Source organism: Manis javanica, chromosome 9, assembly GCF_040802235.1.
Source record: "Manis javanica isolate MJ-LG chromosome 9, MJ_LKY, whole genome shotgun sequence".
Taxonomy (NCBI): domain Eukaryota; kingdom Metazoa; phylum Chordata; class Mammalia; order Pholidota; family Manidae; genus Manis; species Manis javanica.
Genome location: NC_133164.1, coordinates 96566141 through 96581476, shown reverse-complemented (window position 1 = coordinate 96581476; position 15336 = coordinate 96566141). Strand labels below are relative to the sequence as shown.

General features: G+C 39.8%; 1 long non-coding RNA gene across 1 annotated transcript in view; it reads left to right on the top strand.

Annotated features, from left to right (window-relative positions):
- The first annotated feature begins 202 nt into the window (after positions 1 to 202).
- LOC140843541 (uncharacterized) overlaps positions 203 to 15336 on the top strand; it is a 235822-nt gene continuing 220688 nt past the window's right edge. The window contains exon 1 of the long non-coding RNA XR_012121387.1: positions 203 to 355. This is a non-coding gene — a long non-coding RNA (uncharacterized lncRNA). The remainder of the gene's footprint in view (positions 356 to 15336) is intronic.

Sequence of the window (15336 nt, the reverse complement as noted above, 5' to 3'; positions counted from 1 at the left end):
TACTGTAACCAATGGGAATCACTGTAACCTTTTTAGGGAACGCGCCAGTTGCCTTCCCGCTTCAATTGTTATCTCTTGCTTACCCAAGCATGTCTATGTGACTTATCACGAATTACATCCCCAGGCGTTCCCAGGCTGTTGCCCACTTCTAGTTATCTAACTTAGGGTAGGCGCATTTCTCAGAAGCCTTGGGTAATTTACACAAGAAAAGACTGGGTGGCTCTGGCTCTAGGCAGTCAGGTTAAGTGTCATTAGTTCTTTTTCCTGACTCTTGATGCTCTCTGCACTCCGTTACACAGTGGCATTCGGTGGGTTTGAATTCTGGCTGTGTCACTTACAAACTGGGAGATTTCTGGTAAGTTTTTTCTTTTTTTCTTATTTCTCTAAGCCTCAGTGTATTTTGTAAAATGGGGACAATAATATCTATTACACTGTTCTGAAAGTTAGATGAAATGATAACACAAATTTCTTAGCATAGTCTCTGATACATGGTACACAGATAATGGTTTGCACTCATTTTCATTTATAATAGTGAGACAGGGACCATAGTTGTAGTCAGAGTAGGGTAAGGGTCTCTGGAGGGGGCAGGGCAGGATATTTGCAGTCAGAGCAATGTAACTACATGCAAGGAAACGCCCCTGCTAAAACTCTATGTTAGACATTGAGCTCTAGAATCATTCTTCAGTAAAATCAGTTGATGTTCCCCAGATATAGAAGAGTAGCACATGTTTTATTATGCTAACCATTTATAATCATGTGTAAGGTTCTCTTTAGCATACTAAAAGGCCCAGGCCTATGTGCTGTCTTTCCTCCTTCAGATCTGATGAAGTGATTTTGCAAACTGGGCAACTAATTTAGCAAGTAAGCCCAGGCATAAACAACACAGTAAAAGGCAGGAAGGATTCCACCTTAAAGATAAGATTGCATTTTAATACCCAAGAAGTTAAGACATTAGAAATTCTTAACTTACTCTTTAGCAAACAATACCTCAGCCCACCTTGGGGGGCTGAGCAGGTGGCCTTGTTTCATATGCCCCCAGACCAAGATGCTGGTATCTCAAGGAGAAATCATCAGAGGAAGTTGCTTGTGTTAAGTTAATTCTAAATATTCAGAGACCACTTAACAAGTCCACACCCCTAAGTTTTTTTCGTGTTCTCGAAAAATCCTCAACTGTCTATAAAACCCCCTAGACAACGCACCACTACAGACTCTCTTGTCTCCTCCTGGTGTGAGCTGGGAGCTCTGTCCTTTCACTATATCTCTAAATAAAAGCTGTACCTTGCTCTCCTACCTTGACTGTTTGTGAAGCTCATTCTTCGGCTCCGCAAACAAGAACCTTAGCATCAATAGCATTTGATGATTGTGATTTTGAGGCACATTTATGGGTAATTGCTGTGTAGAATATCTAGTATTAAAAGTTTTGAGGAATACAGTGTTCTCTGTCTTTATAGAATTGACTAGCTAGCTAGAGAGGTAAGAAATACAATTACTAACATATAAAAGTGAAATACATGTCATGTAAAAGATAGTACCAGACAAGGTATGATTAACTGTCAAATGTCTTATGAGTTCAAATGAAGCAAAGACCCAGCAAAGACCTGTGATTATGTGATAAACCAAGACCCGATCATAGAAATGTATTTTTGGAAGATGGCAGCAAGCCACATTTCTCCCCTCACAAGTTTCAGAGATTCTTCATCACATGTTCAAAAAATGAATAGCAGTTTTTCCCTTGGCTAGAGTCTGAGAATGACAGATGTCCAAGCTGGGAAATCTGCTATTACCATGTGCTAACAAAACTGGGCCCTTTGTGTGGAATGTTGTTTCTAGTTTATTTCGGTCACTTTGTGGTGTTTGCCTTCATTGATCCTGCTGCTGTCATTCTTGTTGTTTCCCCACAGAATTTATCCCACAGTTTCAACTGCTTTTGGTTAGGAACTCTTACCTTGCAATAGTGCATCTATTTCCTTTCTTTGAATCTCATTTCATTGTTCTGACTAATGTCCTCTTGGGTGACATAGAGCTCTTTTTCACCTCTTTTGGGAATTGAGATCTTTCAATAGTTGCCCATGGTCCCCTCCCCCCAGCACTGAACACCCCATCTCAATAACTTAGTTCAGTATTAGTATAAATATTCTCAATTTCAATGCCAAATCACTAGGTTATTTTTAAGGACTGCATGCTGGGAGAAGTGACGAGGGACCAAGGAAAGGCTGTTCATTTTGAGGAGCGGATGGCAAGCCTGAGGAGGTGAATGACCGAGTGTGTCTGGTGAACTACTTGCCATGTTGCCTGGCTGGTGAGGAGGGCAGAAATGGCAGGAGTCAACAAGAGTCCAATTAAAGTCTGACCTCTACATTGGCGGGTCCTGGATGTGGGTATCTGGGCCAGGCAGGTGGCCTCTAACTATCTCTCAACCTATGCAACTGGTTTAGAAGCTTTTATACTGAGGTTGGATGAAGGGGGTGGAGGGGCATGCTGGACAGAGAACATGGTTCGAGAATGGTTTTCGATAACATGTCCCCCATTGGAAGCAGACAGTGAAGATGACTAAAACTTTCAGGGAGAAAAGCAAGCAGAAGGTACTGGTAGGAAAAAGTGCAGGGGAGCAAACTGGGCCCTGCCTATTTGTTTTAGCAAACAAGGGGGAGAATTTTCAAGGAAAAAGAGAGGAATCAAAAGAGGACATGAACAGACACCCTGTACACACAGCACACACAGAGACTCACACACAACATTCAGGGGGTTCTCTGATGTTCTCTGCAGCAGGACTAACAGATTCTCATCTGCAGGATCTCTTTGTCATCCAGAATTTATTGAACAGGCAGTTGGAAGAAGGCACTTCTCTGTGATGACAATGTTAATGATTAAGGACTTTCTTGTTGACTTTAGCTTTCCTGACAAACTGGTGTTATCGTAATTAAATGCATAAATCTCCCTCCTACCCTTCCAATTACCATTACATGAGGTTATTTTTTTATTTGCTTCAGTGGTTCCTAGTACCTCTACACTTGAACCCCTCCCTTCAAGAAAAATTTCTTCAGAATTCACAATTTTTTTTTTCTGAAAATTACCTGTTTTCTTAGTCCTTCTGAACAGAAGTCAGATTGTTGAGTATTTGCAATGCCAGTATGCTAGAGATGTCTCAGGCTGTCCAGGGCATCTAGTGTCAAAGGTGAATATTGTACAAGACCACTTCCAAATTTTCTGAAATTTCATGCTTTGGTTGTAAGAGCTTCAACCTCATCATTAATTAGTTCTGCATTTTGACCCTATTGAGTAAGCATGTTTTAGCATAAATTGGTAAGATAATTATGTTGTAGTTTTAAAATAAGGAACTTACCTACTAGTTACTCCATTTTTCAGACTTGTTTCCAAATAATTTCTGACATGCTCTTTCTGATAGAATGAGGATAATTTCTAGGAAGTTCAAACATTCCAGGCTTCAGCCCTTTGCCTGTTGTAGTTCTGTTTCACTTAAGTGTATTCCAATTCTATCCTCTGTCAAGATCCAGATAAGGCCCACCTCTTCCAGGAAGCCTTTTATGACTGCCTATTTTTATTCTAAATGAACTTTTATCTCCCTATCAACTATCTATGTACTTATTTAAGTAGACTTTATTTTTTAGGGCAGTTTTATGATCACAGCAAAATTGAGTGAGAGGTATAGAGAATTGCCATATACTCCTTGGTCCCCACATGTAGCCCATTTAGTCAGAACAATCTTATATTTTTTGAGCTTATATTTTCTGTGTGTGTGTGTGTGTGTGTGTGTGTAAGTTTTATCTTCCCATTAGGGAGGGTAGGAGTCTTGTCTTCTCTCGCAGTTTGCAGGGCAATACTGGTGCATAACAGGATAATAAGCTCTCCAAAATGACATATTGGTTGACAGTGCCATTTTTTTTCCTAGTTGTAGAAAAAGTAAAATATTATTGTACATTTTTTTCTTGCATCTTGCTTTTCAGTATTTCTATTACTGTTTTTATAATATACTGGAAATAATGAATGAATGGCTGAATGTTCATAATGTACAATATTTTTACCCAAATTGAGTCTCAAGGTAGACAGCAACTCTGGTCTTGACTAGTGATTTGAGATAAAAGGTTGTTTGTCACAAGAGCACCTGTTGTACAACACAGTGTGTAGCTGGTTCTTTTCTGATCCATCCATCCCTTCCCATTTCCTGGAAAAAGAGATTCAACTGATGTTCCACTTGTGTTAGAGGGATTCCTTTGCATACTAATGATAATATGCCAAATGAAATGAAAAATTTCAAACAGTCTTCTTGATCTTTGCTTCCTCATTTGAACAGACAGCTTTAATCTATTTATGTACAGAGTGGAGAAAACCTCACCCCTCTAAGAACTTGTGACTAAGGATATTGAAAGGCAACTCCAGCAATTTAATGCCCTCACAAGGATAGGATCAGAAATGAACTAATTTTTGAATCTTATGCCCCAAATGGGGTAAAAAAAAAATCATCTATCCAGACAGATGTTTTTTTTAGAGCAAGAGTTAGTGAAGTAAGTCTTTAAAATCACATCTGTTCACCTTACGTGATGGGAAGGAGAGGTGACTTCTGAAGGAGGGTGATTGAAATGGAAATACATTCAAATAAATGGACTCTGGAGCTCCACTTTGTTCTAAATAACCTCTACTGTAAGTGATCAGCTTATTTGAAAGTATGATGGGTGGGCGATAGGGGCAAGGCTGTATCTGATTTTTTTTTTAATCATTAGTCTATCTTCCCTTTTTATTCAACCTTTTGGAATAAGGTCTTACACTCAGTGCAGAACAGGGGGTGGCAGAGCTGAGCCTTCAAAGGACACTGTGCACGTGTTTCTAATGGGTTTTCAAGTGCATCATTCTCCCCTTGGACTATCTCTTTCAGAACACCTATATTTGAAATTTGCTGTTATTGCGAAGTGGTGAGAAACCAAGGAATGCCATGAGTACTGATTTGTGTATGAGAGGAAAATAAATTTGAGTTTTTCCTTAATGAAGAAAGCCACATGCTCAGCTCCCTACAGCGCTAACAACTACACCTTGCATAACACAGCCATGGACCGTGGTTGAACATGGCTAAGCTGCGTGGGAACAAAGGTTTGGTTACAATGATATGCACATATTTACATATGATCAGCTCAGATTTTCCTTTATAACCCTCTGACTACACCCTAAAGCAGTCTCAAGTTTTATTTGGCTTGACCTGTACATCATCCCTGTCTCCTGAATTACTTTTATCCTTTTGCTCACTTGAATGCCCTTTTCACCATTCTTTCAAGCAGAAGGTGAAGATAACTTTCCCCTTTGTTGAAGTCATGGTATATTTTAGACATTATATTTGGGGCTTTTCATACTGTGTTTTGTTTTTTTCCATTTAGCAACCCTAAAAAAAGTTTTTTCCTCATTTTATAGTCAGGACATTTGAGGCTGATAAAGGACTTAATGAATTGTCCAAGTTTATTTAGCTCAGAAATGGTGTCAGTATTCCAGTTCTCTATTAAGGGTCAGTCATGTCCTCCTTGTTCATTAAACATGACCTGTACTTCACTCATTCATAGATTTGGCTAGGTTTTATCAGTTCTGTACAAAACTGTTTGCCTGCTCTCCCTCCTTTCTTCCCTCCTCCCTTCCCTCTTCTCTTTACATTATATGCTGGTGGCACAAAACTGAACCAATCTAGACATGAATGGGGCCAAGTTTCAAGTCTCTTACCCCATTGCCCCATTTTTCTCCTATCTCTAAAGGCAACAGTCAGCAACTTGTAGTGTTTCTCTTGGACAATTGTCTATATACTTAGGCACATATGAAAATGCATGCATATATACATGTATATAGTAAAATGTGAATATCCTTTTACATTCACAAGTACATTTATAGTTTGGATTGATATTTCCATAAATGGGATTAGGCTACATATATTGTTATGAGACTTGGATCTCTTTCATGTAAAGTCTCTGTTCCAGTTAAATGGCTTCATAGTAAATTATCCCAGAACTTAGTGGCATAACAAAACAATTTATTATATTCTTGGGTGGATTTGAAATTGGAAAGGGCGCAGCATGGAAAACATGTCCATACTTGTGCCTGGGGCTTGGAGGACTTGAAAGCCGAAAGCCAGAATAATCATCTGAAGTTTCATTTATTCATTTGTCTGAAGGATGATATGGCTCTTGGGTTGGGGGGGGCTCAGTTTCTCTAGAAGTGGGCTTCTCCATCTGGTCTCTGTATAGGATAGCTTGGTCTCTGGCACAAAATGGTGAATCTTCCTCCAGAGTAAGTGTACCCCAAAACAGAGGGAGGCAGGTTGATGCTGTATCTTCTTTCATGACCTTGTCTTGGAGGTCAAATAGCATTGCTTCCTTTATACACTATTTTTCAGGAATGTTACAAGTCCACCCAAATTCAAAGATAGGGAACAGAGCCCCATTTCTAGGCAGGAACAAAAAGGTCAAAGTTACATTGTGAGAAAACTTTGTAGGATGGGAGATATTCTTACCTTCATTTAGGACAAAAGAAATCTGCTGCAACTGCTTAGATGTATTTCCATATCAGTCTGGAGTCTTGTACAGTGTTTTAAATGGCTGTATGGTATACTATGATACACATCGCTGTAATTTATTAGAACTTCTGCTATTACTGGATATTCAGATGGTTGTCTTTTCCTCTTAGTATAAAAAATGCTGCAGTAAGTATCTTTGTTTATGCAATTTTGAGCATCAGTTTATTTCTGTAGATCTGAATTCTAGAAATAGAAATTCTGGGACAAAAGGTAGACAGATCAGACAGTACAGAATTACTCTCCTTAAGAGCTGTTCTAAACTTTGTCCCCACAGTGTATTGGTGGCCTGTTTCCTTACATCCTTCCAAGGAAAAATATTTTTGATTTTTGTATACATGAGGTGCAAAATAGATGCTTGTGATTGTTTTTAATTTGCATTTCCCTGCTTACTAGAGAGATGGAGTATTATTCTCTGAATTTGTGCTTATTTTGTGAATTTTTATTAATATATTTTGGCCATTATTGGGTTATTTTCCTTTTACTTACAAATTGAAAAAGCTTTTTATATATTACAGATATTAATATTTTCTTTGTTATATATGTTGTACTTGTCTGCAAGTCTGAGTCCTCTAAATTAATTTGTCTATCTTTGTCTTATGGGAGTTTGTAAATTGTATGTAGTCATATAACAGTCACATAATTTGTAGTATCCTCCTTTATACCTTCTGGGTTTAGTCTTATATAGGAAAATCTTTCCATCCCCAATATTCTTTTAAATATTCTTCCAGTGTCATTTACGGCTTTGTTTCTATATTTGTTCTTTAATACATTTACTTCATATGTAACCAGGGTAGCTGATACCTACAGGTACACATTTTCTCTGAAGTCTTACCTGTCTAAAAGTTTCATACCTGCAAGTTAGGCTCATACCATTTTAATGACTGTTTCTATTTTCCTTTCAGAAATTAAAGTTAGTGGTTAGAATGGGAAATGCTTGTGCTGTTACCTTTAAAGGTTAAGGCTGTTGGCATTCTTTAGAACATGCAGATCTTTATCTGAAGTGCCTGGAAAAGTACAGAAGGTACTCATTCACTGCAGCAATGCCTCTGCTCATCAACCATATGCTCCAGGCTTGGGGTCTCTTTTACCTGCTTTGTGCTAGAAACAGAATGTTCTGATTTCCATACTATAGTCCCATTTCATAGTTCTCACTTATCCTATCAGTTTTTCTACTGACATCAATAGGCCCTTGAAAAAAATCACGAAGAATTTCTAATAAGAGCTAAACTCTATTTACTTCTAGGACCTTTAAAATTGTTTCCAATCAGGGAAAAAAGAACTTTATTCAGCTGATTGTGGATGTCATTTGCAAAAGCATCTTCAGAGGAATGTTTTTGCCCTTGCATCCTAGGAAAGGTAATCCTACCTTCCTAAGCCGTAATCATTCCACAGTGAAGCACACTGCTTCTCCTGAGGAAACATAGGAGGGTTAAGTAGTAACATAGCTATGGATTCTTAGTACGTACCACATGTCTGAAGCTTCACATATACTTTCAACATCTTTCTAAAGTAGCCATTAATATTCTCATTTTCAGATCTAACAACCAAGGCTCAGAAGGGTAAAGTAATGTGACTGTAGTCATGCAGCTAAAAAGTACCAGAGATAAGACTCTGAGTCCGGTCTCTATGGCCCCAAAGCTCTCTGTATCATATACTGCCTCTCATACTCATCCTTGGAAATTGTTATCTCACATTAATGAAAATAAAAACAACATGCAATAACTAATGAATAGACTGTTTTAAGCTTTTTATATATAATAATTCATTTAATCTTCATAAGGTAACCATGTGAGTGTTATTATCTCCATTTCCAGATGAGGAATCAGAAATTAAGTAGCTAGCCTATTTTCCTAGCTAATACATGGTGGAATGGGATTCCAAAGATAATATTATTCAAAAACATAAATGCATTTAAAGGAGTTTGGTTTAATTCATGAATTATAGCTATGTAAACTATTATTAAAGTGATGTTGATCTTGAGGCTACATTGTTGTACTGTGTAACCATTACCCTGATCCCCTTAATGTCCCATAGGGCTCTTCTTGATGGCAGGTTCTGACCTGGATGGAACCAGCATGTCAATGTGTGCATTATTAAGTTCTGAACTTAATCGTAACTCTGAACAGAGGAGTCTGGTTATCTCACCCAAAATTTGTTTCATCTTGAGCAGCAGGAGTCTCACCCTACCTGAAAGGTCTAATTAACCTGCCTGGTCTTCTTACTGTGACCAGATGAACACAGCCTTGGCAGAGCAGAGAACTACCTCCGGTCTGCTGGAATGTGGGGAAGGAGACAGGGCACCCTGGAAAGGCCTTGTTTGGAGGTCAGCAGAACTACTGGCAAGCAATTTCTCTAACAGAGGGAGGGAGTTTGGAAGTTAAAAGTTTCTCCATTCCAAGAACACACATTACAAAGAGGTGATGTCCAGGCAGGGCTAATGCTGGGCTATCCCATTTATAGCCTCAGCATGGGAAAGGCCCTGAGGCAACACTACCGCAGTCAACTCAACTCAACTTGCAGAAGGAGCTGTGGAGGAGCAGTTACAAGATGGTGCTTCTGGGGAAATATCTCCAACAGCAGACATCTGGCTCCAGAATGAGTACCCACAGAACAAGAGGAGTGAGTCCAGATAGTGATAGAAGCCATTGCTTGGTGACCTCAGCCCCATTCTCAGACTCCTGGCTTTTCAAAGCTAGAGCAGTTATGGTCCAGTATTCTCTACCATCCCTCTCATTAATTCAGTGAAAAATCAGAAGCTGAAAAAAAAATGAACAGGCTGCACAAGATTGGATAGGGATTAAGTAGTAAAACCAGACATGGGACCCACGGATGCTCAATAAACACTTAATAAGTGAGTGATTTTGATACATACTGTAAGTTAACCTCTGTTCTCCATCATTCTTCCATTGTTTAAAAAATTAGAACTCTACTATATTAAAGCATAACTATTATCGGTCTTTATAATCATGGCACTGTGATATAACAAGGCTGTGAACTATTATCTGATTTGTTAAAGATTAAATCATATCCGGTAAAATCTCTGGGTCAAGATGCATTATCTTTCTGGAGACTTACTCCCTGTAGAATACAAAATAATTCAGTTAATCAGAAAGTCTGATGAATTCAGACAGTCTAGTCCAAGTAAATTGTATAAACAATGAAGTCTGTTAAATTCTAAAGTTACATCTGGGATTGTCTCTCAGATGGTGTATGGGCAAGATGGAGCAAATGTGGACTCTGTACTATGTTCTTTTTGACACAAGACCTTCTTAAGTTCTATCCCTGGATTTGAGAACGCTGAGCCCATTGTCTGCTTCCACCTTGCCTTCCCCCGGCTCCTCTGTTGTTGGTCTTCAGAATTCTGCTCACCTGTCAGTAGCTCTGAGAAATCTGCCAGCCCTGGCCCTCTGAAGAAGGGCAAGTTACTCCATTGTCTACCAGACTGCATATCTAAGTAGCATTGAATCATCTGGACAACTGATTTATTTTTTAAAGTTTTATTATGGATGACCTGACAACATACAAACAGACCAGAATAACATACTTCATCAAGATTACACAAAGAATTTTGTGCGGCTTACATGAGGCATAGTATTCAGTCCTTTCCCAAGGGCTTCCATGCTTGTTGGGGAATCAAAATGTATCTTTGTAAGTACTTGGAAAAATTACAGGACACTAATTAGCCAAGTACTCCATAGGAGTTGAAGACAAAACTTGCTATAGGTACTGAGGAAATAGATGCATGTGTGCTAGTGTTATTAAAGAAGGTTTAATGGAAGAGGTGAAACTGTTATTTATTTAGGCAACTTTAATATTTGTGCTGTATTTACCGCAAAGAAAATTACCTGTTCAGGAAATCTTGCCAGTGTTTTGATTTAAAATTTGTGAGTCATAATAGGGTAAGCTGGTAAGATTTCAACTGGTCTTTGCAACAAGGCAGTATGAGGCAATCACATGAAAAGAAATCCTTATTTTACTCAAGAAATATTAGAAAATCTAGATTGTAAAGAAGGAAATTGAGGAACTCTGTGGGTAAAAGTCTGGTCCAGAATGATGGTGGTTGAATCCTAAATTTCCTGGAAGCACTCAAAGAACGGTAGTGGAGAGAAATCCCAGGCAGCATGCAATTCACTTATTTCTGTCACAAATACAACTGAGTATCTGTAATGTGTCAGATGCTATCCTTATTATTGGGAGGTGGAAATGGACTAGAACAATTCGGTTGGGGCTTTTCATGATTCTCAGTGGGAGAAATATCCACCTTTCCCCCTGTTCCCATTACCTATTTATAGTATGCTTTCTGCTCCTAGCTCTACCTTGCTAATGTAAATGTTATTTTGTCATGCAAGAGCAAGTTAAGTGGCTTAGGGGAAGGGTAATGGAGCTAATAACCTCTGAATTCTCTTCCAGCTGGGCAATCCATGATCCTCTCTAGCTCTCCATGAGCTATAAATCCTGGAGAGCTGATCATCTTCGCCTGGTCTTCTCCACTGTTTCCCTGGAGTTGGGGATGTTCTCCTGCAAAGCTTGCGGTTGACAATCATTTAATAATGCTCCTCTGCTGGGAACCTGGGTTTGCTCACTATAACAAATGGATCTGAAAACACATATGGGGGATTACTCTTAATTTGTATGTATTTATTTTCCCTTGAAGGTGTTAACATATGGAGCAATAATTATAGGGAGCAAAATTTTCTTCTATCATTATCAAATTTAATATTTTTTTCCCACTTAGGATATTCATTATTACAATCCTGGGCCAAAACTCAATGTTGTCCTTTTAAATGACTAAACCTTTGTTGAGCTCTCATGTACTTTATAATATAGGCTTAGCTAATCAGCCTCACCCAACTCGTATATCATAGCAAAGTGTTTCTCAGAGCAATTCAATCTGGTGGCAATGATGAAACTATTTAATGTAATGGACCTATTTCAGATATACCCTTTCAAACTACAGGTGTGATGTCTATGACACTAATCATCTTCAACCCTTCCCCTCCTCTTTTTCTTTCTCTTCACTCTCTTAACCCCCCTTCGCTCCCCTTTTCTTCCTCCTCTTCTTTTTTCCTACTTTCTCTTTTTCCTCTTCTTCCTGTCAGGACATGTAATAGGCAGGCATTACATCCTTGCTGATAACTGTCTTTAACTCAGATGCCACAGTAAATAGCATGAATTTCCTGCTTCTTCTAATGCTCTGAATTCAAATCACCTTTCCCTAAGAGCTACATACAGCGTTAGTCCCCTTTCCACAAGGAGGTTGGGACCAAAGGGCAAGAGGCTCCCACTCTCCCACCTGACTTGATCCTAGTTCAGTTTACACCATATTGCAGAATCCTTTCCTTGCCACTCCAAATGGACTGGCATACTCAAATTCTGCAGCTCGGACTTCTTTGCTTTGTTTATCCGGCCCTTACCATGTTCTGTACTGTGTTATTCATTAGCTTCCTCATGGATAAAATTTAATATACCAAAGGAAGAGAAGAGGAAGATATCTCATGGATGTAAATTTCTATCATAAGCTAGGTAGTACATACAGTATCTCCTTTAATACTAAGAACAACCAAATAAGGTAGGTTTCATTATCTCCTAAGTTGAGAAAACTACAGTTTAGTAAAATTTGGGGCATTTGGCTATTGCCATTTTGACTTGAACTAGGGTCTATTGACTCCATAGGAATTGCTCTTGTTCCCAAACAATCTTGTTTCCAATTGTGCTCCATGAGGACTGACACTTTTTCTTTTGAAAGACTTAAATCTAGCATTACACTGTGCAACTAGGAAATACCCAAACATTCTAGTAGCCTACTGTGTTTTCTAACATCCCAGTAGTTTTAAAAAAGTGCCCTCCCCAAGCAAATATTAATCCATTGATTAATTTTTCTGCATGACCTTTAAATAGTCCCAGATATCATACATTTTTTAAGAGGCACATACTGAGTATTCACAAAATCAGCATATCCTCTTAATCACAAAATATTGTTTATCACCATTCCTCTTTAGGGTTTCAGATAATCTCCTTAACTAGGTACCTTATATCTGCTGTCTCGATTTCCATATACTTAAATTTGATCTTGTGTTTTATCAATCTGATTTCAATCTTTATCACTGTTAGGGATTCCAGGGTGAGGTTCTGTGCTTCATTTATATTTCTAAACTCTCCTCCCTCCGGAATTACTGAAGGAGATAGGTATGCACAAGTATCCATAGTAAAAATGAAAGACAAAATACTATTCTGCTGACATCTGGGCTCCTATATCTACTTTGCAGTGCAGTGCTCTAAGAGATCTGCACATGATTTAGACCAGGGAAGTCCTTGGTTCTTCCATTCTCTCCTTCGAATCTCATGTAGTCAATATTCTCAAGGTGTTCAGACCCAGAATATTTCCCAATCTGTTCCTTCCTTGCTCTAGTTGAAGGAAGTTAGAGAAGGGTGGAACGGCAATTTCTAGGAAGCAGGCTCTGAATACCCCTGCTCAGCATATTAACCATATGGAGAGTCAGAAAGGCAAACAAGATGCAGGATGACTGACTGGGTGCAAAGGGACAGACCTGCCCTGGGGAAGGAAGCCCATGGGGCAGGAAGAGGAAGTGCTGTCTCCATACTTGGCCGTTGAAGTGTAACAGACAGTGACCTTGATCACTAGTAAGAAAGAAAAAAATGGGTTTCTGTCGTAGACTCTTATAAATCAGAGAGCTGCTCTTCCTTGTTAGAAATTGGTAAGGATGATAGGAAGAGACCTAGGTGAATGTTTCCATTACAGTAAGCCCGAATTTCCAGGGCTCCCTTTATGCTCACTGGAGACTCCATCCAAAAGTTGGGCACTTCAGAGGATAGCTGGCTTTTCCTTAACTTGCAGAGCAAACTGGAACTTACTGTTTTCCTCTTCTTGCTGTGTGAGTAGAGGAATGGAGAGAGTAGCGGTTATGTGCTGGCCCTTTAGGTGTGCCAGGTCAGTGAGATGCAACCGTGGGGTTTTTCCTGCTCAGCCCTGGCCATGGCATCCCAGGCTGCTGTCCTTTAGGGTAGCCTCACAGGCTAGTCCTGCTTTGTATGTCATTGTAATACTGCATTCTGGGGATGGAAAGATATTATTGCTCAGCAGTGAGTTAGTGACTAGCCAACAGAAATCAGCCAGATAGAAGTCAAGGGGAGTAGAATGGGTGGATTCAGACCACCCCTGGAATTTCTCCTACTCCTAGGCCTTGGCATGTGCTACTGGCCTTGTGCTCTCTGTCCCTCCGTCTGGCTTCCTTCAGCTCAATAGCCCACATTCACCTTGTTTTGAGCCTCCTGCAGGGTATCTTTAGTTGGTTCTTGCCTTCTCAAGGCTGAGCTGGGGAGCATCGCTCTGTGGCCTCCTGAGGTCCTGGCCTCATCTCTAGCATGGCGTTTTTAACTACTCATTTAATTGCATCCTTCCCACTCCACCTCCTTTGGCTGTGAGCCCCCTAGGGCAGCTCCTGGAAATTGGACTAAGGTTCACTGAGTACCTTCAACTTGCCAGACATTGTGCAGGATGTATTCTATTTCTTATCTTAGTAAATCTCTACACCCTGCCCTGTGAAATAGATTTTATTATCTTTATTTTATGGGTTGGTAAATGATGGCTTAGAGATGTTAAGTAGCTTGCCCAAGGCCATTTATTAATTGGTGGAGCTGGGACTTGAAGCCAGTTTGCCCTGACACTTCAGCCCATGCTTTAGTCGGGGTGTTGCCTTTCTGATTGGCTGGAATAGTTCTTGGGCAGCCCTGGCTTGTACATCCATCCAAGGCTGGCTCAATTAATATTGCTGACTTCATTTTGCTTGTCTGACCTCCTATCAGGGGCACTTCCAGCCATGGCTGAATGCATCTACTTCTCCCTTTCCCATTTCTGCTTCTTGGTTTCTCTTGCTGACTGAAAGATTTGCAACTTGAGTGACAGACAGTGACTGATATCATCCCCCCTCATTTCACTGTCAAGGGTTGGGCCTGTCAGCAGTGGTGAATAATTCACCAGCAATGGGCACTGATCATAAATCGTTCCTCATTCTCTGTCATGGTCAAACTCACCTCCCCGAGTCTCAGCGTTCCAGACGGGCCACTTCATGTGCTTATGCTTTAAAAAACTGCAATATTTGGTCATTTGGTTTTTTCACTTGAGCTGGAGGCTTTCCAGTTCCCTAGTGATTTACATTTCTGTACTCTTAAGAAGAAAATGTGCATCATTCCTGATGGAGCACATATTTCTTTTTATGCTTATCATGATTAACATTAACCAAATTAGAAAAGCAATTAGCATCTTTCTTTTCTTCTCTGTATCCAGTCAGAGCAGTGACTCTGTTTTTGTTTTCTTGCTATTCTCTGCTTCCCCCTTCTCACCATTCTTTTATCAAATCTATTGTAACAATAATATCTATTTATAAGCGTTCCTTAGATGCCAGACTCTAGTCTAAGTGCCCTGTGGGGATCAACTCATGTAATCCTCACTATAGCCCTGTGTGGCGGGAGCTGTGCAGCTGAATACAACCACTGGATGTGCCCTGCACCCCTCCAAGGCACCCTTAACATACATGTAATGTGAGCAACATCCCTGGGTCTGCGTAGTGCCACTGTCCTGGCACCATTACCACCTCCACTTGAAAGATGAAGGAAGAGAGAAGCAGAGAAGCTAGGTAACTTGCCCTACCTTGCACTGATGTGATTAGTACCTGCTGAGATTTGAACTCCTCACTCCAAACTCCACCTGCTTTCCTCACTGGACTGCTTCTTTTGTTCTGGTTCATGGTAGG